Below are 25,464 nucleotides of genomic sequence, written 5' to 3'. Positions count from 1 at the left end.
GATTGAAATGAGAAAATATATCTGACACATGAAAGACGTCAAATAATCTTCCTTCAGCTTATAATGTATATATGTTGGAATTGGTTAGGGGAAGAAAGTGAGCCTTCAGCAAATTTGTCTGATTCATCACTGTGCTCTCTACAAAATTTAGGACAATTATGAATGAACATCCATGCCTGCATAGAATTGTGTAATTCTGCTCTGTAATGTTCATAATGTCCCATCAGCTTTATTTAGGAACCTGCACTATTTTAGTTCAAAATTAATTTAAGCAAATGTTACAAAGTTGACAATTGAATCATGTGTCTGGATTGGGTCAGCAATCTATAGCCCACAAGTCAAATCCAGCCTGCTCCCTATTTTGTAAATAAAGTTTTATTGTAACACAGCAGGCTCATTGTCTATGGCTGCTTTTATATTTCAGTAGCAGAGTTGAATTGTTGAAAAGAAATCACCTGGGTAAATATCTTATATTTAACCCTTTAAAGAAAATGTTTGCTGAACCCTCATTTACACAATTGAGGAAACCAAAGCTATAGTCCAGTTAAGAATGGCTTTATTTGATTGAAGGGGAAAATTTGAATAGAGTTATGGTTTGGAATATATATGCAGGAAACCCAAGAATAATTCATTTTCTTTTCTGATTTCTCAATGAAGTACAGTTGATTTACAGTGTTGTTGATGTACAACAAAGTGATTCAGTTATACACATATATACACGTTTAAATATTCTTTTCCGTTATGGTTTAATCACAGAAAATTGAATATAGTTCTCTGGGCTGTACTTGGGACCTATTGTTTACCCCTTCTGTATATAAAAGCTAATATCTGTTAACCCCAACCTCTCCCTCCATCCTTCTCCCAGTCTCTTCTCCTGGAAACCAACAGTCTGTTTTCTATGTCTGTGATTCTGTTTCTGTTTCAGTGATAGATTCACTTGTGTTATCTTTGAGATTCTACACATAAGTGATATCAGAGGGTATTTGCCTTTTTCTTCCCAATTTACTTCACTTATTATTATTATCCCTAATTTCATCCATGTTGTTGCCAATGGCATTATTTTTTATGGCTGAGTAGTACTCTGCTGTAAAACTATACCATGTCTTTTTTTATCCAAACATCTGTTGATGGACATTTAGGTTGTTTCTGCGTCTTGGTCATTGTGAATAGTGCTGCTATAAGCATAAGGATGCATGCATCTTTTTGAATTAGAGTTTTGTCTCAATATGTGCCCAGGAGTGAGATCCCTGCATTGTATAGTAATTCTATTTTTATTTTCCTAGGAACCTCCATGATGTTTTCCACAGTGGCTGCATCAACTTATATTCCTACCAACAATGTCAATACCCTTTCTAGCCTTTGTTATTTGTGGACTTTTTAATGATGGCCTTTCTGACTGCTGTGAGTTGGTACCTCATTGTGGTTTTGATTTGCATTTTTCTAATAATTATTGATGTGGACTATATTTTCATGCATCTTTCTGTATTTCTTCTTTGGAGAAATGTCTATTTCTTCTGCCCATTTTTTGGATAGGGCTTTTTGTGTTGTTGTTGACTTGTATGAGCTGTTTGTATATTTTGAAAATTAAGCCATTGTCTGTGACATCATTTGCAAGCATTCTATAGGTTGTCTTTTTGTTTTGTCCATGGTTTCTTTTGCTTGTAAGTTTGATTGGGTCACTTTTTTTTTTTTAATTTATTTGCTTTTATTTACATTGCCTTGGGAGACTGACCTTAGAAAATACTGGTAAAAAAATTACGTCAGAGAATGTGTTGCCTATGTTCTCTACTAGGAGTTTTATGCTGTCATGTCTTATGTTTAAGTCTTCAAGGCATGTTGAGTTTATTTTCATATATGGTGAGAGGGTGTATTCTAACTTCATTGATTTACATGTGGCTGTCTAGCTTTCCCAGCACTACCTGCTGAAGAGAACACTGTCTTGCCATTATATAACTTTGCCTCCTTTGTGGAAGATTAATTGGCCATAGGTGTGTTGGTTTGTTTCTGGACTCTCTATTCTGCTCCATCAATTCACATGTATGTTTTTGCACCAGTACCATGCTGTTTTGATTACTGTAGCTTTGTAGTACTGTCTGAAGTCTGGGAGGGTTATGCCTCCTGCTTTGTTCTTTTTCTTCAGTGTTGTTTTGGCAATTCTGTGTCTTTTATGGTTCCATATGAATTTTAGGATTATATATTCTAGTGCTGTGAAAAATGTCATAGGTAATTTTATAGGGATCACATTAAATCTGTATATTGCTTTGGGTAGAATAGACATTTTAATAATATTAATTTTTCTAATCCAAAAGCATAGGATATATTTCCATTTATTTGAATCATCTTCAGTATCCTTTGTTAATGTTTTATAGTTCTTTGTGTATAAGCCTTTCACCTCCTTGGTCAGTTTTATTCCTAAGTATCTTATTTTGGGTGTTGTAATTTTAAAAGGTATATATATTTTAACATTCCCTTTCTGATATTTCATTGTTGGTATAAAGAAAGTGAAAGTGTTAGTCACTCAGTCATGTCTGACTCTTGGCAACCCCATTGACTATAGCCCACCAGACTCTTCTGTCCATGGAATTCTCCCGGCAAGAATACTGGAGTGGGTAGGCATTCCCTTCTCCAGGAGATCTTCCTGAACCAGGGACCAAACCAGGGTCTCCTGAATTGCAGGCAGATTCTTTACCATTGAGCCACCAGTTAGTATAAAGAAATGCAACACATTTCTATATGTTAATCTTGTATCCTGCTACCTTGCTGATAATTCAGTTTCTTGAAGGAAATTTCAGCAGCAGTAAAATGTGGCAGTTTCCTTGTGGATCACTCAGAGTACACATGATTGATTCAGTTTAAAGGATTTCATCTTTTGGGCAGTTAAAATTGTTCAATGTGATCAAACTTGGTTGAAAAGCAGTATCTTCTCCACATTGTATTATAATCATATGACAGTCAAAAATCAATAAACTGGACAATAATAGTAACTTATGGGTAAGAGTTCTAACACTGATGTTGTAGGTTTACAGTCAAACTGGTAGTTTATCATAAGACAGTCTTATTTAAGGGAATATTATTTAGTCCCCTACTTGCAATATAGATAGATAAATAGGTAAAGTAATACATCACTACTTTTCATGCCTTGATTCCTCTTTCATTAGCTATACAAGGACTGGAACTGAAAAACTGAGCAATTATGACTGTCTAGTTTTAATATCTTTCATATTTAAAGCTCTCAGCAAATGTTTTATGATGGCAATACATCAAATTTATTGTAGTTGTCTTATGTGGCTAACTCAGGGTAGATTGTCTAATCCTGTCTATGAAAAATCTTAAAGAGTATATACATCCCGAAATGCAGTACAAAAGAGAACAAAAGAAAAAGAAAAATCCTATGTAATCCATCTGACAGAGGAATAACAAATATTAACATTTTTCTCTGAACAAGGTTAATATTCTGTGTGTTTGTATATCTTTTTCTCTTGTCATCAATTGTACAAACCACTCTAACTCTGCTTTTTTGTTTTGTTTTGTTTTTCAGCTACACTATATTGTACAAACCACTCTCTCTGCCTTTTTTTCCAGCTAGACACTATATTGTCTATCAATACACTTAGACACCACTATTTTTAGTATTCCAACATAGAAGTATGTTATATTTTATTTTTGAAACTTCCCATTACTAGTGCACAAATTCCATAGTGTTTTTTATCATTTGCAAGTGTAAATAAAGCTGGGATATCTACCAAAGGCTTTTTTTTCATCCACATCTCTAACTTCTTTTGAGAAATTCCTGAAGTAGCAATACTGGTTCAAAGTGTATTTATTTATTCATTTGCTAACTTACATGTGGTTTATAGGATAACTACCATTCGACTTTTCTCTATTTGAATAAAACCTTTGAATATTATAAATATATCAAAAGATCTGTTATTATAACATCAAAAAGACTGTGCAGACTTATTATTCTCATGTATAATTCAGAAATCCAGACATCTAGAGTTCACACAAAAATATGTTAGAAAATGTTTGCTTTGTCTATACTGGGCCCTGAAAGTATATATCCCAACACATAGAACTTCTTTAGTGGCATAAAAGTGGAGAGTGTATACTATTATTCCACATTTATATCCTTGTGTATATGAGAGTAGTAATAGCAATATGCAAATACTTGCATTATGTCTAATATAATGGAAGCTGATCTACTATAGGAATTTATATCATCAGAGAAATTGATTATCATGACTTCCTAAAGGTTATTACATGGAAAAAAGAATGAAATAAATCAAAATTATTACTCTACAAAGAATGAATATTTTTAGCTTGATTTGACTGAAATAGTCTTATGTTTCCTTTAAGGTATTTTTCCAAAGATTTATAGCGTTCTAAAATACTTTCAGTACATTTTTAAAGCAAAAATAGTGCTGATTTTGCACAAGAAGCAAATGAAATTTCTTAATTTCATTTAAAACAAGCCATCATATTGCCTATTTAGTGAAGTAGCCAAGATCCTTAGTGCTTTACATACAAAATAGAGGCTGTTGAGTATTCTATAAATTAGATAATGAAATTGCCAATTGTATGAAACAAGCTATCTTTTCCTTAATCAGACTGCCTTCGCTTACATATTTATAGATATTTCATAAAAATCTGGATTGACATTCCTTCAAAATTATATAAACAAAAGGGAAAATTTTATTTTTACTGATTAATCATTGAAAAAGAGCAAAAACCAAGCCATTTCCTTCTCCAGGGGATCTTGCCAGCCCAGGGATAGAACCCGCATCTCTTGTGTCTCCTGTATTGCAGGCATATTCTATATCTGCTAAGCCATTGAGAAATCCTAGTTATTGATCTAACCAACTTCAATATAGAAAATGTAACCCTAAAATTTTACAAATTAGCATTATTTATCCACATAAAAATTATTACCTATACTAAAAACTGTGATAAACTATTTTTGTTAACTGAAAAATTATGACACTGCCCCTTTCTGGCCACATTCCCACATATCTTCTTTCTCCTACATCTCACTTGTTGCCATAGTCTGTTCTTGAGGTTCATTACCATGATAGAACAAGTGGTCAGACTATATAGCATGTGTCCAGTGGAACCAGTAAGATTTTACAGAGGACATAAAGTCCAGGATGGTCAAGAATTTGCTTTGGGGCCAAAAGAGGCCCAGACTCAGAGTAATCAGTAGACCTAGCTGGTCTCTCTGAAAGACAGGAACAATAATGGAAATGAAGCAATGTATCTCCAATAACCTTTATTTTGTTATTGCGTGTATCTTACACACCTAACCCCATACCCTAAAAAGTAACTTCTGTGTTCCATAAATGAATGTTAATTTTGTTTCATATTTTTCCCAGAGATTTATGCAGTGGAGAATGTATCCATTTTTGGAGATATTTGTGTTTAAACCTGCTTAGAAGCTGGGGATGGAGTGGAGTTATATATTACATAGTCTTCATGGCCTGAATTGCAGTAATTTTCTTAAAATTTATATAAACTATATACATATAAAAGAATAGTTTGTCAGTTTTAAGACTCAAAGGCCAAGATCTTCAGTAATTTATGTTCATCAACTCATTTAAACCCATAACAACTGATGAAATAAGTACTTCTTTTAAAAACTACATATTTGTAATGAGACAGTTGAGTCAGTATCAATGTCACAATGCAAATCCATGCTGTCTCACTTCTAAATACTGAATATGCACCTAAAATAACAATAACTGACCTTTACTGAGTTCTGTCTATGCCTAAGAGACTTTGATATACATTAAATGGATTGATATATTTAATCCTTAAAATGAGCTTTAGAGGTAGGGATTAATATTAAAAGTATCACATCTAGTGCAACATATCTATGAAATAACAAAGATGGAAGAAAACCCAGGCAGTCTTTCTTTATTGTTCAGCCTAGAAAAATGGATTATTTATTATAACTTTGAATTAGAGCAAGGACTGCCTGCTCATTTTTCTCTCCCAAATTATCTTGGTTATTGTAACATTTTTATTCCTACATAGAAATTTGAAAATCACTTGAAATATATATTTTAAGCCTTTAAACACCACTCTTTAGCAACTATAAATTCATTTTTTATTCAGTTCACATTAAGATTTTATAATCAGAAATATTACAGGAATAAAATATTAGTAACCAAGATATTCACTGTGCATCTTTTATATTAAAAGCAATAGCAGTAAAAAGATACCTGTGTAACAGTTTTGGAAATCATTAACAGAAGCATGATCTCCGTATTGGCAAAAGATGGTAATTAAAATTGTCTTATGTTAATTTGAACTGTATAGGTTTATCAAATTTGACCACTTTTGACCTACAAAAATGGCCCTATGTTTCAGCCTAATACTGTGAATGATTATGTAAGCCCTAGAAAATACCCATAGATTTAGATGGAGAACTTGCAACTCTATCCAAAACTGAGATTAATTATGCATTATTATATCTAAACAAATTTCTCTACCAACTTCAATATGTATAGCTACAGTTTTTTTAGCCAATGGATGGTTTGAAATTTACTGAATGTGTGTTGCTTGAAATACAGAATATATAACCATCAACAACTTATATAACAGGAATCACAAATTGTATTCATGAGAACTTCACATTAGGAGTCAGTTTTTTTATTAATTAATTTTTTAATTGAAGGAAAATTGCTTTACAGAATTTTGTTTTTTTTTTTTTTCTGACAAACCTCAACATGAATCAGCCATAGGAATACATATATCCCCTCTTTAAGAGTCAGTTTTAATAAAGGATTTCAGGGGTAGAATTTATGTAAGAATTTGCAAGCAGAACAATGAATTGATCCCACAGACCTCTTAAAGGTATACTGTATAACTTAGTAAATGTTTCTTTTTGGCATTGAACCAAAAAAGCAGAGGTCATTAAGAAGAGTAACAGGCCACAATATTTATGTTTCACGTAGCTTCCATAATTATCCAGCACATGACATATATTTCTTTTAATTAAAGCATGGTAGAATGTAGGAATTTGGTAATCTGTCTCATAATGCTCATAAGCTTAGTAGTAATAAACTTTGCTAAATACTAAGTTTGAGAAAATGCTGTGCAGGCAGATGGTGACTATGAGCCTCGAGTCTCTCCCAGAGCTGCAAACAGTACCATCTGCTGCTCTGCTGATTTCTTTTTCGTTCATTGGTATCAAATTTAATGGGGGATCACACTTTACATTTTAATTTTACACCCTGGCCACAATGGTGGGAGCTCTTGTCTCCCACAATATATAATTATTCAAGTAAATAAGGAATTTTTTTCTTCCTTAAAAACAAAAGCCAAAAAACAAACAAACAAAAAAACCAGAGACTTCCACTTTTCTATTCATGATGCAGCAGTAAGAAATGGATTAAACTCTTCTGTTTGAAACAAACTAACATCACATTAGGTATATCAACAACACTTCTCCAGGCATAGGACAACAGTTTCCAGGTCAAGGTATGTAGAAGAAAAGCCTAGATGAAGCTCAGCAGACTTCCTGAATTAAGGATCGAGACCTGGAAGTCTGAGAAAACAAGGAAAGTAGAAATCATAGGGGAAATTATTAGAAAGGAGAGATCCATTCAGAGTGGTAACTCTGGATATCTGGAAAGATATTGACTCTGTATTTAGCAGAGTAAAAGTGAAGTGGCTCAGTCGTGTCCGACTCTTTGCGACCCCATGGACTGTAGCTTACCAAGCTCCTCTGTCCATGGGATTTTCCAGGCAACAGTACTGGAGTGGATTGCCATTTCCTTCTTCAGAGGATCTTCCTGACCCAGGGGTTGAACCCTGGTCTCCCGCATTATAGACAGACGCTTTACTGTCTGAGCCTCCAGGGAAGTCCTATTTAGCAGAGTACTGATCAGCAAACCTGAGAGAAGAAACACTGGGAAATTGAGAAAGACTGATCAGAAAAGATTTAAGGTAACAATGCCTATACTTACATTGGGTTAAGAATAATGTCTGTCCATTCCCACAAATAAGGCTGGAATACTATGTTATTCACATTGTTTTGGGTAGGTTATGCAGGAGTATGTTATAACAGTTACTAAAAGTGAGACCTAAAGTGTCAAACTGTTTTCAAAAAACTACTTTCTGATGAAAGCTCAATAACATTAATAGAATTTTTTTTTAAATCCATAACTCAAATAGGTTAAGTTCATAATGTTTTCTCATTACAAACAAAAATTAGCAGAAATGCAAAGAAACAGGAAAATAGGAGAAACTCCAATCAATTGAAACTTGCACAGATATTAAAATTAACAGATACAAACATTAAATCAGTTATTAAACTAATTCCCATATGTTGAAAAGTTAAGTAGAGGCAAGATTTTCAAAGAGCAAATCTTTTCCTCATAGCAATTTCAAAACTACAAAGTTGACAAAATTAATTATTAGACATTCTGTAAATCAAGCAAAGTGTACAACAGTATGAGAAGTATTTGTGTTTGTAAACCTGCCAAACTTAAGATCAGTGAAAATATGTGACTTTCTTGTTTTAAACTGCACCCAAATTTTCCCCATTATGACAGAATAGAGAATTACCACATGGGACAGGTCATGAAGACTAGCATCATCTACACGTATTTTTAAGGAACTCACTGAATTTAGAGCACTGGATAATACTCATGATCAGCGGCATTGTCAATGGATCAGTAGAGTTATGTAAGCTAATATGCATATCAAAATGGAAAAATATTTAAAATTATCAGAGACTCAGAAGTTTGTACAAAACCAGCAAGTACACCACCATATATGTAATTGGAATCAAGAAGGAGAGGAGCAAAAATATTAGGAACAAATATTAAATAATGAGTAAAAAATTCTCAGAGGAAAAAAGGGAGGTAGGGAGAGGGAATAAAAGAAATAGAGTGAGGAAAGGAAAGGTATGATAAACACAGAGCTCTTCTCATGGATATATCATAAGTAAAGAGTTGAAATAAGGCATAGAAAATAAATTGAAATCCTTAACAGAAAAACTAAACTATCATGTTCAGATGACCCACAATAAGATTAGCATCTGACTTTTTATCAGAAACAAGGAGGCCAGAAATTAATGAAATGACAAATTGAAACTAGTGTATGAGAAACAAAAAAATCAACCAAGAATTCTGTATCTAGCCAAAGTATCCTTCAAAAGAAGAGAAATAAAAAGATATTCCCAAAATAAAAATAGAGTGAGGCAGTTCATCACCAGCTGACTCATTTTACAAGGATTAATAAAGAAACTCCTTCAGACTGACACCAGATGTCAGAATAGTTATTCAGATCTTCAGGAAAAAAATAAAAATGATTGTAAGCACTATTTATGTCACCTTAATATAAAAGACTCAATAGACATATGTATTTTTCATTCAGTCTGTTGACTTCTTTGACACAAGGTTGCACAAAGCAATATTGTAACACTGTGTTATTTGAATTCTAATAGCAGTAGTAGCATAAAGGATGTCTCAGGATTTCGAGCTGAACTTGAGCAAATTGGCTATATTTTACCCAAAATAAATAATTATTAATCTGTAGTTGTTTGTGATAAGATATACCTTATAATGTTATATCTAAAAAAATAAAAGCACAGTAAAAATAAAATTAATAAATTGATATGAAGATAAAACACACTAAGATAGAATTTTAGTAGAAACAAAAAGGTGCATTTTATAATGATAAAGGTCAGTACCTCAAATACATAGGACAGTTACAAATGCATGTTCACCTAAATCAGAGCCCCAAAGTACAGGAAGAAAAAAGAAAAGAGGAAAAATATAAGAAAAGAATATTTAAAAAAGATGAAAAAGAAAAGAGGAAGATACAATTTAACAACTAAAATTGGAAATGTCAGTGTCCTGCCTTCAATAATTTATTTTTCTGTCTAAAAAAATCTAGACAAAGATTTAGTAGATATATAGAATATTTGAAAAATATTTGTGTCAATAACTAACTTCACATAATTGATTTATATAACATTTCACTGAAGAGTACAATAAACATTAATTTTTCAAATGTGTATAAAACATATACTAGGCCATAAAATAAGGTAAATTAAGATTGAAGTTATACAAAGTGAATTCTCAACCTACAGTAAAATTATATTAGACTAGAAATTAGCAAAAGAAATGTTTAAAATTCTCCAAATATTTGGAAATTTGAACAGCAGACTTTTAAGCAATCTGTGATTCAATTTAGATAATGCAAGATATTTTAGACAATATTCTGATTAAAAAATAACATATCAAAATTTATAAGAAGTAGCTAAAGCAGTGATTAGAAGAAAATATGTAACTTAAAATGCCTTTACCATAAATGAAGAAATTTATCAGATAAATAACCTCTTGAATGTTAAAAATTTTTTAAAAATAAGAATAAGTTAAACTCAAAGCAAGCAGAGAGAAGAAAAGAAATATAGGAGACATCAAGGAACTATAAAACAGAAAATTAGAGAAAATCAATAAAACCAAAGTTGATTCCTTTAAATATCAATAAAGCTGACAAATATTTATCTAGACTAAGAATAAAGCAGATAAGACACAAATTATCAAAATCAATAATGAAAGATAACACATTACAACAGACCATATAATTTAAGGGATTGTTATAAATAATTTTTGGCACTATATTGGACAGCTTAATGAAATAGGCAAATCCCTAGAATCATACGAGTATCAAAACTTATTCTAGAAGAAAAAACATTAAAATAGACCTGAAGTAAGTAAAGACATTGAATGACTAATTAAAAATATTCCCACACAAGTGGTACAGCACAGATGACTTGTGAATTATATCAAATATATAAAAAACAATACCAAATCTTTAGCAAACTCTATCAGATGATAGAGACCAGAATCATACTGATTTGAGAGCCGGAGACACTGCAAAAAGAGAAAACTATAGACCAACAGCCATATGAACATAAATACAAAAACACGAAAATATTAGAGCTGAAAGCTAGCAATATTTAAAATGGGTTACATGCCACAACCAAGTAAAATTCATGCCAGAATATGAGGTGGGATTAACATTAGAAAATTAACATAACACACACTATTAATAGAATAAAAGACAAAAACTACTAATTTCAATGGATACAATTAATGACATTCAGTTAATGTCAGATTGCAAATGCATTTGACAAAACTCAATACTTCTTCATAATAAAAACTCTCAACAAAAGTAAAAAGGAAATTTCATTTACCTTATAAAGTGAATCTAGGGAAAACCCACATCTAACATCATAATTAAGCATAAAAGACTGAATTTCTTCTAAGATCAGGAACAGGCAAGGATGTCTACTTGCACTACTTCTACTGAACACTGAATTGAAAATCCTAGATACTTCAACAACCATGAAGAAAAAGTTAAAAGGTACTATAGATATCCATGGTGAAAAGGGAGGGAAAAAAGATCCCTTTAATTGTAGGTGACAGCAAATTCTGAGAAATATACACATAACAAATTATAAACAAATTCTATACAGAACGTTCTAAGCAATGTACACATAACAAAACTGCTATAACTAATACCACGCTTTAGGAAGCCATAGAACACAAAATCAAGATACAAAACTCAATTAATTTATGCTAAAAATAAGCACATGAAGATGTGAAGAAAACAATTTGGTTTATAATAACACCAATATATAAAGTTCAGTTCAGTTCAGTTCAGTCGCTCAGTCGTGTCCGACTCTTTGCGACCCCATGAATCGCAGCACGCCAGGCCTCCCTGTCCATCACCAACTCCTGGAGTTCACTCAGACTCACGTCCATCGAGTCCGTAATGCCATCCAGCCATCTCATCCTCTGTCGTCCCCTCTCCTCCTGCCCTCAATCCCTCCCAGCATCAGAGTCTTTTCCAATGAGTCAACTCTTGGTGGCCAAAGTACTGGAGTTTCAGCTTTAGCATCATTCTTCCAAAGAAATCCCAAGGCTAATCTCCTTCAGAATGGACTGGTTGGATCTCCTTGCAGTCCAAGGGACTCTCAAGAGTCTTCTCCAACACCACAGTTCAAAAGCATCAATTCTTCGGCACTCAGCTTTCTTCACAGTCCAACTCTCACATCCATACATGACCACAGGAAAAACCATAGCCTTGACTAGAGGGACCTTTGTTGGCAAAGTAATGTCTCTGCGTTTCAATATGCTATTTAGGTAGGTCATAAGTACTTATGAGCAAATTTAACCAAAAATAGTGCAAGATTTGTGTATGGAAAAATATACTGAGAGAAATTAAGGATGTAAATGAATGGAAAGGAATTTCATGTTCAAAAGATAGAGAAACAATATTGTCAGGAAAGCAATTTATTCAAAATTGACTTACAAATTCAATGCAATTGTTATCAGAAACCTCATAGAATTATTATGGAGTTCAATAAGCTGATTCTTAAATGTGTTGGAAATTCAACAGACTGAGAACAGCCAAAACAATTTTGAAAAAAAAAAAAAAAAAAAACAGTAAAGTTGGAGGACTTATACTACATGATTTCAAAATTCACTATAAAGCCACAGTAATAAGTGCACTGTGTTATTTGTACAAATATATGCATATAAGTCAGTGGAAGAGAATTGAAAGCATTCATTGGAACATTCTGTCCTTCTGGAAGCAGAATGTACTTCTGTGAAATTATACTTCCAATATGTGCAGTTCATTATGTTGGCTTTACCTCAGTCAAGTTGTTAAATAAAGCCCAGCTACAGTGTCATACTATACAGTCAAATATTAATACTTCAAAAAGTGAGATATGGGTATTTTATTCATAGCATTCTTATTTGCTGTGTGTGTATTCTTGGACTTCCATGTGGTGTAATCATAAAGAATCTGGCTGTCATTGCAGGAGACACAAGAGATGTGGGTTCAATATCTGGGTTGGGAAGACCCATAGAGTAGGAAATGACAACCCGCTCCAGTACTCTTGCCTGAAAAATTCTATGGACAGAAGAGCCTGGCAGACTATAGTCCATAGGGTAGTATATAGGGATCAATTTTGTTTTTCAGGTAAAATTGAGAAGCATCTTTCTTTAGGGCCTAATCCAACAATCCTAGAAAATGTAAAAAGTTTTTGGCTGTCTGTGACTGGAAGCATGATAGAAAAGAAAATTGACTTTCCTTTTTTGCCAACTTCTTACCCTTTTGGGGTAAAGTCAAAGGAAGTGAAGTGAAGTGAAGTTGCTCAGTTGTGTCTGACTCTTGGTGACCCCACGGACTGTAGCCCACCAGGCCTCCATCCGTGGAATTTTCTAGGCAAGAGTACTGGAGTGGGTTGCCATTTTCTTCTCCTGGGGATCTTCCCAACCCAGGGATCAAACCCAGGTCTCTGGCATTGCAGGTAGACACTTTATCCTCTGAGCCACCAGTGTCGAAGGAAGACCTGATAGTAAATGTGTAGTTTTAGAAATGAGACAATATGAGAAGATGTTTTTTTGAACTGAGAGATTTTATGAAAGTCATCTTCATGTACTGTGAAATTTGGTATGAAATAAAAGATGAAAGTATTTAAACATTGTTCCAAGTAATTAAAAATCTGTGTTCCTTGGAGCTCTAATGACTATCTACTTTTGAGTAAAAACACATCACTAAATTGTTTCCTCATACATAAAATGAGGAATTTGGTCAGATAATAGCAAAAAATATTGTCTGTTTGTAAAATGCTACATTTCTAGAAAGTATGCTACATTTCTCTTCCTCTTGTTAATAAATTTCTTTAAGATGAGCAAGGTTTTATTTTTCCTTTTTATTGAATTATTTCCCTAGACTTTAAGCAATTTATTTTATATTTTAGACATATTTTTTGATGAATGAAGAATCAGGGTGAAAAAGTTGTCAACAAACCACTTTGTTTAAATAAAAATACAAAAACCATTTAAGAACATGAGATACCAGTCTAAAAGAACTTTAACATGTTTATTGTAAAGGAAAAAAAACAAAAATCAAAAAACAAGACATATCACCATCTGAACAAAATTACTTTGTTTTCAAAATAAGTAACTCTCAAAATGGTTAGTTTTGTTATTTTAATTAGCTTAATTATGAAAAGATGTGTACTAAAATCTGATTTTGATGTGTTAATAGAGTTTTGTTGTTTTCATTTGCTAAATTCTTTCTGACTCAACCTCCCTGTCCTTCCCTGTCTCCCAGAGTTTGCTCAAAGTCATGTCCATTGAGTCGGTAATACTATCCAACCATCTTATCCTCTATTGCCCCCTTCTTGTCTTGCCCTCAATCTTTCCTAGCATCAGGATCTTTTGTAATGAGTTGGTTCTTGGGATCAAGTGGCCAAAGTGTTGGAGCTTGAGCTTCAGCATCAGTCCTTCCAATGACCGTTCAGGGTTGATTTCCTTTAGGATTGATGGTTTGATCTCCTTGCTGTCCAAGGGACTCTCAAGAGTCTTCTCCAACATCATGATCTGAACACATCAATTCTTTGGTGCTCATTCTTTATGGTCCAACTCTCACATCCATACATGACTACTGAAAAAACCATAGTTTTGACTATACAGACATTTTTCAACAAAATGATATCTCTGCTTTTTAATATACTGTCCTGGTCTATCATAGTTTTTCTTTTAAGGAGCAAGCATCTTTTAATTTCATGGCTACAGTGACAGTCCACAGTGATTTTGGAGCCCAAGAAAATAAAATCTGTCACTGTTTCCACTTTTTTCCCCTTCTATTTGCCACAAAATGATGGGACCAGATGCCATGACTTTAGTTTATTGAATGTTGAGTTTTAAGCCAGCATTTCACTCCTCTTTCACTTTCATCAAGAGGCTCTTTAGTTCCTTTCCACTTTCAGTCATTAGAGTGGTATCATCTGCATATCTGAGGTTGTTGATAATTCTCCTGGAAATTTTAATTCCAGTTTTGTGATTCATCCAGCTTGGCATTTTGCATGATGTACACTGCACAGAAATCAAATAAGCAGGGTGACAATATATACCCTTGATGTATTCCTTTCCTGATATGGGACCACTCCCTTGTGTTATTCCATGTCCAGTTCTAACTGTTGCTTCTTGTCCTGCACACAGGTTTCTCAGGAGACAGGTAAGGTGTTCTAGAATTCCCATCTCTTTAAGAATTTTCCACAGTTTGTTGTGATCCACATAATCAAAGGCTTTAGTGTGGTCAATGAAACAGATTTTTTTTTTTTTTAATTCCCTTGCTTTTTCTATGATCTAATGGATGTTGGCAATTTGATCTCTGGTTCCTCTGCCTTTTCTAAATCCAGCTTGAATGTCTAGAAGTTCTCAGTTCACATACTTTTTGAAGTCTAACTTAGAGGATTTTGAGCATTAACTTGCTGGCATGTGAAATGAGTACAGTTGTGTGGGAGTTTGAAATGTTTTTGTCATTGCCCTTCTTTGGGATTGGAATGAAAACTGACCTCTTCCAGTCCTGTGGCCGCTGCTGAGTTTTCCAAATGTGCTGGCATATTAAATATAGCATATTAACAGCATCATCCTTTAAGATTTGAAACAGCTAAGCTGGAATTCCATCATCTCCACTAGCTCATAGTATGCTCCGAAGGCCCACTTGACTTCACATTCTAGGATGTCTGACTCTACTTTAGTGGTTGGGTCATTAAGACCTTTATTGGATAGTTCTTATGTGTATTCTTGTCACCTCTTCTTAATCTCATCTGCTTCTGTTAGACCCTTGCCATTTCTGTCCTTTATTGTGCTCATTTTGCATGAAATGTTCTCTTGGTATCTCCAATTTTCTTGAAGTTTTTATTATTTATGTTTGCTTTAATCCAGTTTTTCTAAGGATACCTATAATATATTGATTAAATCTTAAGATTAAATCTTAAATTGTGTTAACAGTTGTTTTGTAATACCATGGCAAAGTTACTCTAAGCAGAATGTCCTTCTGTGGAATTCTACCCTCAACATAAACTTAACTGGAATCCAATAAATTTCATTAGATGTGCAGGGTAATAAAATCACCTTTCTCTCTCTCATTTGAAGTATTGTGACAGTAAACTAGACCAGTTTGATGAATGGGGTGGTTGAAGTCCATATAATCTTCCCATGAATGCATACTATATGTTCTGTTTCCAGTAGGGTTCAAAATATCTGGAATTTCAGAAAATAGAATTGCAAATTTTTATTTTGTTGCATTGTTAAATACATTTTCTCTGTCATGTTGCTTGATGTCCAGTATATCTAAATAAGAGAAGCAATGTTTTCTCAAGATTTTATATTCAAGCACTTCCATTTTGGTGGACTATTTTTAAACACTATCATGCATATGTTTCTGAGATATTACCATTTTGAACTTTCACAGTATGCTGTTATTCTTATACAGTGTAAGATTTTTTCCCCACAACAAGAGCAAACATGTTTAATTGATGCAAAATATCAAGTAGAATTCAGCCACATTTTTTCCTAAAATTATTTTCACAGTAGATATTTTATACAGGATATTTTAAAAGTAAAGAAGATAGAGAAACTCATGTAAGTCCCTTCTTGCCAGCATCCCAAATAAAATAAGATCATGATATTTGAAGGGAGCTATGTCATTAGAGGGTCTCATTTTATTTTACATTTAATTGAACATGGAGAAAAAATTTACTGTGTTGAAACAAACACTTTATTACTCTTTTGATTTTTTTTTTTAATCGTTCAGCTGCCTTACATAAAAAAGATATTATTCCTTTATGATATCTGGGGCATTGTATAGCCAAACGTTAGACTTGCCAATGTGATGTGTTGTCCTCATAAATATTCCAACTGCTTAGTATATTTCAATTTCATTTGTCATTATTAACTTCCTTTATATTTGGGAATATTAATTTAGGTAAAAACTTGAAGTTAACACCTCATAAATAATGATTTGATGCTGTATCTCTTATCCAATGGAGACAGACAACTTTTACAAATTTGCCCACTCTAAGAAATCCTCTCTGTTTCATAATTGTTACTCATTCTCAAAATCTGGGGTTCTCTACCAAGTTTGCTATACCTGTCCCAACTGACTAGAGACTAGAAGTATAAATAAGGAAAGGGCAGTTGAGCCAATCAGACACTCCCTGAAAGAAATTTGAAATTGGATTTGAAATGACAGATATAGGTCACATAAACTTTAGAGAACCGGTTGTGATAATACAGTAAATAAGATAACCCGTCTATTGTACAAAAAATGAATCAGATATGAAAGAGACATGTAGCACCCAACAGAAGACTTAGCTTAGTTCCCAGCATGTTTTTTTTTTTTTTCCCCCTCAACCATTCTGTGTTCTTGACACTACTCTTTCTACTTGATTTTTTAACCTGAGGCTTATCATTATAAAGAAATTATTATAGGGTCTTAAGCTAGTTTTAATGAAAGATAAAAATAAGAAAGAGATGTACTGCTTTCTATTTACCACACACTGCTCTAAAACCTTATTCATATTAACCCATCTAAGTGTTACAGCTCCTGCTGCTGCTGCTGCTGCTAAGTCGCTTCAGTCGTGTCCAACTCTGTGCGATCCCATAGACGGCAGCCCACTAGGCTCCTCTGTCCCTGGGATTCTCCAGGCAAGAACACTAGTGTGGGTGTTGCAGCTCCTAGAATTAGGTATTATTACTGTCCTCATTTATAGATAATGAGGATACCAAGGCACATTGTCGTCGTTTAGTCACTAAGTCATGTCCAACTCTTTTGCAACCCCATAGATTGTAGCCGACCAGGTTCCTCTCTCCATAGGATTTCCCAGGAGAGAATACTGGAGTGGGTTGCCATTTCCTTCTCCAGGGGGTCTTCCAGAACTCCTGGTTAGCAGGTGGATTCTCTACCACCATGCCACCTGGGGGCTTCCCCTCATAACTTATGCCTCTTTTATATAAGGCAGTTGAATGAAAAAAATATGGAAAGTATAATAAAGAATTTATTTAAACATATTAAAACTTTTACCCATGCTCTATTAAACATAGACTCCCATACTTGCAGCTAGAAAGTCTAAAATAGGTTTCCTGATACTAAATAAATAAAACCAAGCAAAATAAACCAAACAAGTAGACAAAATAGGAACAATATTAAATAAGGAACCTGGTGAAGAGAGTTACATGAAGCAGAGAAGACTCTTGAGAATCCCTTGGGCTGCAAGGCGAAATAGTGAAACCTAAGGGAAATGAATCCTGAATACCCATTGGAAGGACTGATTCTGAATCTGAAGCTCCAATACTTTGCCCACTTGATGTAAAGAGCCCACCCATGGGAAAAGACCCTGATGCTGGGAAAGACTGAAGGCAAAAGGAGGAGGAGGCTGCAGGGGATGAGATGGTTAGATAGCATCACTGACTTAAAGGACATGAATTTGAGCAAAATCCATGAGATAGTGAAGGACAGAGGAGCCTGGCATGCTACATTCAATGGGGTTTAAGAGTTGGACATGACTTCTGCTGCTAAGTCACTTCAGTCATGTCTGACTCTGTGCAACCCCATAGATGGCAGCCTACCAGGCTCCCGGTTCCTGGGATTCTCCAGGCAAGAACACTGGAGTGGGTTGCCATTTCCTTCTCCAATGCATGAAAGTGAAAATTGAAAGTGAAGTCGCTCAGTCCTGTCTGACTCTTCGTGACCCCATGGACTGCAGCCTATACACTGAATAACGATGGCACTTTTCCCAATCAGAGACCAGAAACAAAGACACTCCCTTTGTAAATTATCACTTTAAGACATTAATTCTCAAAGGAGATGGGTGATATTGTCCCCAGTGGAAAGACAATTGGTTCCCCGGGGGAAAAAAAAATTATGTATATAGGCATATGTATATTGTATTTATGGTATCAAAGTTACACGTGAAAGGCAATTAGAAAAAGCTGTCCTAAAAAGCTATTTAAAGGGGCAATAGTGGAAAAAAAAAAAAAAGATTAAGAAACATAGCTTTAAATTAATTGGTTTTTCCTATGTATATGGAACTCAACTTCCTTCATGATAAAAACTATACATTTTTTTCATTAGAATTTCCTAAGAATTTATACTTCTAGGATTTGGAGTAAGCTTTTATCTACACTTCTCAAGTTCAAAAGCATTATGCAAGTTGTTTTCTGAATTAAAGAGCTGCAAAAAATATTTATGTTTTCTGTCATTAAAAAGCATTTCAAAAATAACACTTTTTTGAGCTCTCATTTGACCAAAAATAGCTTTCCTTTTAACTGATGAAACTTTGTCGCTGGCTCATTCTTCCATGGGAACAGCTGCTCGTTGTATGTTTGAACATATTTGCTTAAGAAATACAAAATTATTAACATTCTAATCCTCTAACCTTTTAAGGCGAGCCAGCTGTGATTATTCACAGCTAGACCAGAGCGTTTGGTTTCAGCTTTGTAGAAATTTCTTCCCTTTATTTCTCATAGACTATTACCTGAACAATTTGATTTTCTGAGTAGGAGCTATGCCATATGTAAATCAACCTCAACTATTAGCCCCAAGAACTAGGGAAAATATTTAAAAAATGTATTAATCTGGTTTTGCCAACAGTAAACATTGTTCATTGCATTTTCATCTTATTAAAAACTTAGAGCCCTTACTATGTACTACGGTACTGTTTTAAACACTTTAAAATATTAATTAGCTGAATCTTCATGAAGTAGGTACAGTCATTACCCTTACTATTCTTATAATTTAAGAAATAGAACCAAAGAGTGGTTAAGCAAATTGCCAAGGGCCACACACATCTGGTAAGCTCCAATGCCACATTCAAATAGAGGCCATCTGGCTCCAAACCCTGTGCTAATTATCATTAAACTCCAATATTCCAAGCACCTAATTAATTACTTTTCTTGCTCTTTCTTATTTATCTTCACAGAAACCCAAAGAAGTAGCACCCTTCCACGTTGATGGATGGAGAACATGAAGAAGATGGAGTTTGAGTGCTTGGCCCTAAATCTCAATATTGTTAAGAGGTAAACATCAGATTTGAACCTGGATCTTTTCTGACTCCAGAACCCCTATGCTGCACTGTGACAGGACCTCACACCAATTGCTTCTCAACATATCAAGGTAATATGTATCATTTATGGAAAATCACCCCACAGGCTTGTTTTTATCACTCTATTTGGCATAAATCAATCCATTAGTCATCAACTAAAAGTTTGTTTCTCACCTATAATAGCACTTTTCGCCCAAGAGAATAATTGCTCTATCAAGTTGGTTGACACTTTGGCCACAGAGTTCCTTTTTTATTTACAAGAATGGAAAATATCTGTCTCTTTATGGTTGTGAATTATTACTGAAGTAGCCTTTTAATTTGACCTTGTAGATTTCAGTACAAATGGTAATCACGCACATCTTTCCCGGGTTCTAAGTATGATGGGTCCTATCCCAGCATGTTTACCATGTTCTGAGTTCAGATATGAAGAAGGCTGCCATCTACAAATATATGTACTATCTTATCACCAAAGAAAGTGGTTTATTTCAGTTAAAGTGATAAATATTCATGTAGTAGTATCATAAGTTATGCTGCTGCTGCTGCTGCTAAGTCACTTCAGTTGTGTCCGACTCTGTGCGACCCCATAGACGGCCGCCCACCAGGCTCCCCCGTCCCTGGGATTCTCCAGGCAAGAACACTGGAGTGGGTTGCCATTTCCTTCTCCAATGCATGAAAGTGAAAAGTGAAAGTGAAGTCGCTCAGTTGTGTCCGATTCCTAGCAACCCCATGGACTGCAGCCTACCAGGCTCCTCCATCCATGGGATTTTCCAGGCAAGGGTACTGGAGTCGGGTTCCATTGCCTTCTCCGTAAGTTATGCTATACCATGAATTATATTGTATTGAGTAACTCGCTTAAAATCTCACATTGCAATCCAATTATGTTGGCAAGACAGATAATTTACTACCATTTTATAGATGTTGAAAAGCTCTGATGATGTCTAATGAAGGTAAAGTTAGACTTGGGACTTGTTTGCCATTGTGTGGATTCTGTTAAGTATATATTTGGTGGAAGAGTGAAGACAAGGATGCTGCTTCCCATTGAAAAGGTTAGTTACTGTTTTTCTGTAATCCAATATGCACTCAAATAACATTGATACCTATAATACAACAACTGGGTAAAACATTTACAAACTGAAAAGTGAATAGGTATAATGTAATAATAAAATTTTCTCCCATTCAAGTACTAGCCAGGCCTGACCCTGCTTAGCTTCTGATATCAAATGAGATTGGGTGCATTCAGGGTGGTATGGTGGTAGACAAAACTTTCTAAAGAAGTTGTACAGTTCATACCCTATCTGTACATTATCACAGATGTATATTATTTTAATTTTTGGTATTTTCAAAGTTCTTAATTATGGAATTTAGTAAATGTAAAGTTCTGTTTATTTCCACACATTTTTTTTTGAAGGATAGTTTTATTAGATACACAATTCTAGGTTGATATTTACTTTTCACAACATCTTGGTAATATTTTTTACTTTCTTTTGGTATCATGTATTGATGCTAAAAAAAAATGCTGTCTTTCAATTGCTGCTCCTTTATAAATGACCTGTGTTTTCTCTATATCCATTTTTAAGGCTCTTTTACTTTGTTCTGAAGCTTCAGTGTAATGAATTTGGACTTGACTAATTTTTTATTTGTGCCAATTTTAATACATATTCATGTATTTCATGAATTTATATTACCATTTCTGTCAGGACTAGGAAATTTGTAGCTATTTTTTCTCAATTCATTTTTAAAATTTTCTTCCCCTACAACACAAATTAAATTTATACTCTACATTTTCCTTCTGTCCCCTGTATCTTTTGATTATTTCCTAATTGTCATCTCCTTTTCAGGGAATTACTTAAATCTGGGTGATTTCTTCAGATACATTTTCCAGCTTTCTTATTCTTTCTTCAGTTGTTTACTATCTGCAGATTAATGTACATTGGCTTTTTTTTTTTTTTCAAGGAATTTATTTTACATCTAAAAAGTCTTTGTTTATAATTTGTTTTCAGATCTTTCTGTTTCAATTCTGATGCCCCTTTGTTGCAATTTTTCTAGTTGCATTTATTCTTTAAATATTTCTTACATAGTTGTTTTATATTGTATGTTTGATAAAATCAAAATCTGTAGTCCTTCAAGATCAAAATCAGTTATTTGCTTTTCATGCTTGTTTTCCAATGTCTTTATTGGCCCTGGGCTGTGAACTCATTCCTTGACCCTAATTTCTGTGAATATAAAAGGGATTAAATTAAGGAAACTTTATTCTAGAGAGGATTTAATTTTACTTCTACCAAAATCCAATGGTCCATTTCTGAACTATAAGCACTGTAGGCCCCTGCAAAATTAATGAATCAGTGTTGGGTCCCAGAGTCAACTTTTGTATTTTTCAGCTGATTCAAGACAGTACCTAATCCACTTCAGCTACTAGCATTTTCCTCTAAGGAAAAATTAGTCTTATTGGCAACCAATCCACTGCCAGCAAAAAGCTTTCTTGGAAATGAAAGGTTGTTCCTGAACTGTTGAAGGAAGGGGAAACCCCTTCCGGACTCTTGTCTAACACTTGAAAATGAATTGTCCAAGGAGACACATCTGCTGACAAAGCAAGAGATTTTATTGGGAAAGGGCACCAAGGTGGAGAGCAGTAGGGTAATAGAACCCAAGAGAACATCTCTGCCACGTGGCTCACAGTCTCGGGTTTTATGGTGATGAGATTAGTTTCTGTGTGGTCTTTGGCCAATCATTCTAATTCAGAGTCTTTCTGGTGGTGCACACATCGCTCAGCCAAGATGGATGCTAGCGAGAGGGATTCTGGGAAGTGGACGGACATGCAGTGTCTCCTTTAGACCTTTCCCAAACTCTTCCGGTTGGTGGTGGCTTATTAGTTTCGTATTCCTTATCAGGATCTCCTGTCATAAACCAACTCATGCAAACAGTTACTATGGTGCCTGGCCAGGGTGGGCAGTTTTCAATCAATGTGCTTCCCCTAACAGAACCACGGAAGATGCCAGGATTCTTGGCCTCTGGAGAAGAATTCAATCTGGGGCCAGAGATGAGGCTTGATCACTCAGAGCTTTCGTGTAATAAAGTTTTATTAAAGTATAAAAGAGAGAAAGCTTCTGACACAGACATCAGAAGGGGTCAGAAAGAGTGCCTCCTTGCTAGTCTTTAGCCAGATGTTATATAGCTACCAGCAGTCTGCTGATTGGAGAAAGGAAATGTCTCAAAACTCAGAGAATGGCACCAGGCCCCTCACCCACAACATGCATTTTGAGATAACACTGGCACAATGTGAGTTGTCCCAGGCCATAAAATGATTGACATGAATCTTGAAGAAAGGCAGATTTCCAAGCAAATACAAGTCTCATTAGCATAGCTTAAGAGGACATTTGCATGAGTAAAACATACTGGTTTCTTAAGTCTGTTCTGATTGTTAGGGGGAACCTACTTGAAGACAGAGTCTAGGGTAAATATATAGTTTGTTAACATAGCTTAAGATGAACATTTCCATAAGAAAAATGCATTGGTTAGCTCAAGGTTTGAGAAAAGTTAAGTTCAGGTGGAGTCAGGTGTCTTCATGGCAACACAGAATTTTAAGAGAAACCTCTTTTTAAATTTGTATAGAGAAGGGGAAAAAAATCTTAACACTTGTAATTTGTTTCCTCCTGCCAGTTAAGAGAGAGAGAAAAAAATGTCTGACACTTGCAACCTGTTTACTCCCTTTGGAGACCCCTGGCCTTCCTCCCTGTTGCCCTCTCAGGGGCAGTAAGATGGGGAAGGGATTGTAGTTGGAGAACTCTTTTTTACCACTTAAGACAGAGTGGTGCTCCACTGTGATGGAACTATCTCAGTGAGCACCTTTTTAATCAAAAGGCTGGAAAATAAGTTTAAAATAATGTCATTACTAATGTCTGCACTACAAATTTAAAATTTATATTTGAGGCATGGAAGTTGAATCATTAACCCTTTACAGAAATATATGCCTTTCTGATGAGTTTGTGGCTTATAAAAACGGACATATATTGCTGTCTACGGAACAAATTATTTCTAAAAACAATTATTTAATCTTCCACCTTTTCCCATCCCACTGGCTGTTTGTGGAGGGAATTGATTAAAAAGATATAAATATTTGAGAATGAAGTTGAATAGACAAAGGTGGAGCAAATAGGATGTCTCAAAGGCTAATGAGATTTAAAATTATGCAAATAACACCTTGGTTGAATTTGCATGACAATTTCAACATGATGACGTATACACACTGTAAGTTCAATATTTAAGAAAAACAATAAAATTACTAATCAATTCTACTAAATTTGATAAGAATCCCCAAAGGCATGCTGGGATGTGAGAGGTTAAAACTGACTAAACTGATGAGCTAATATTTTTTTAGCTTTATCTATTTACCTTCAGTAGTTCTTAAATTTTCCTCCCTAAATTTTTCCAACTAAGGGGTTAGGGAAAAAATAAAATAACATAGTTTCAGTGTTCATTTTGTTCAGGGAGGTAGAACCGTTAGCTGTTATCAGATAGTTATTAAATTTTACACAAATGTATAAATATACTAGGAGAAGGCAATGGCACCCCACTCCAGTACTCTTGCCTGGAAAATCCCATGGACAGAGGAGCCTGGAAGGCTGCAGTCCATGGGATCTCTAAGAGTCGGATCCGACTGAGCGACTTCACTTTCACTTTCATGCATTGGAGAAGGAAATGGCAACCCACTCCAGTGTTCTTGCCTGGAGAATCCCAGGGACGGGGGAGCCTGGTGGGCTGCCATCTATGGGGTTGCACAGAGTCGGACATGACTGAAGTGACTTAGCAGCAGCAGTAGCATAAACAAACTAGTTATAAGTTACATATATAGGAAGAAGACCAAGGGGCCCAGGCAATGAATCTGACAGGCCAAATGGGCCTGCAAAGGAGAAGGTGGTGGAGAAATCTGAGTGAAGTCTGAGAATCCTCTGCAAAGCATCTTGTCATGGACCTTGGCCCTTTACTGGTGAGCAGGGTCAGTAGTTTGACAGAAATGCTATGGACCTAACAGAAGCAGAAGATCTTAAGAGGAGGTGGCAAGAATACACAGAAGAACTGTACAAAAAAGATCTTCACGACCCAGATAATCATGATGATATGATCACTCATCTAGAGCCAGATATCCTAGAATGTGAAGTCAAGTGGGTCTTAAAAAGCATCATTACGAACAAAGCTAGTGGAGGTGATGGAATTCCAGTTGAGCTCATTCAAATCCTGAAAGATGAGGCTGTGAAAGTGCTGCACTCAATATGCCAGCAAATTTGGACAACTCAGCAGTGGCCACAGGACTGGAAAAGTTCAGTTTTCATTCCAATCCCAAAGAAAGGCAATGCCAAAGAATGTTCAAACTACCACTCAATTGCACTCATCTCACATGCTAGTAAAGTAATGCTCAAAATTCTCCAAGCCAGGCTTCAGCAATACATGAACCGTGAAATTCCTGATGTTCAAGCTGGTTTTAGAAAAGGCAGAGGAACCAGAGATCAAATTGCCAACATCCGCTGGATCATTGAAAAAGCAAG

General features: G+C 34.8%; 1 long non-coding RNA gene across 1 annotated transcript in view; it reads left to right on the top strand.

Annotated features, from left to right (window-relative positions):
- The window catches only part of LOC139184507 (uncharacterized), a 250,801-nt gene extending 230,445 nt beyond the window's left edge, over nucleotides 1-20,356 (top strand). The window contains exon 4 of the long non-coding RNA XR_011568009.1: nucleotides 19,802-20,356. This is a non-coding gene — a long non-coding RNA (uncharacterized lncRNA). The remainder of the gene's footprint in view (nucleotides 1-19,801) is intronic.
- Nucleotides 20,357-25,464: the final 5,108 nt, after the last annotated feature.

The sequence above is a fragment of the Bos indicus genome, chromosome 8 (genome assembly GCF_029378745.1).
Source record: "Bos indicus isolate NIAB-ARS_2022 breed Sahiwal x Tharparkar chromosome 8, NIAB-ARS_B.indTharparkar_mat_pri_1.0, whole genome shotgun sequence".
Lineage (NCBI taxonomy): Eukaryota > Metazoa > Chordata > Mammalia > Artiodactyla > Bovidae > Bos > Bos indicus.
Note: the sequence above shows the minus strand (reverse complement) of the source record. Positions and strands in the feature narration are given on the sequence as shown.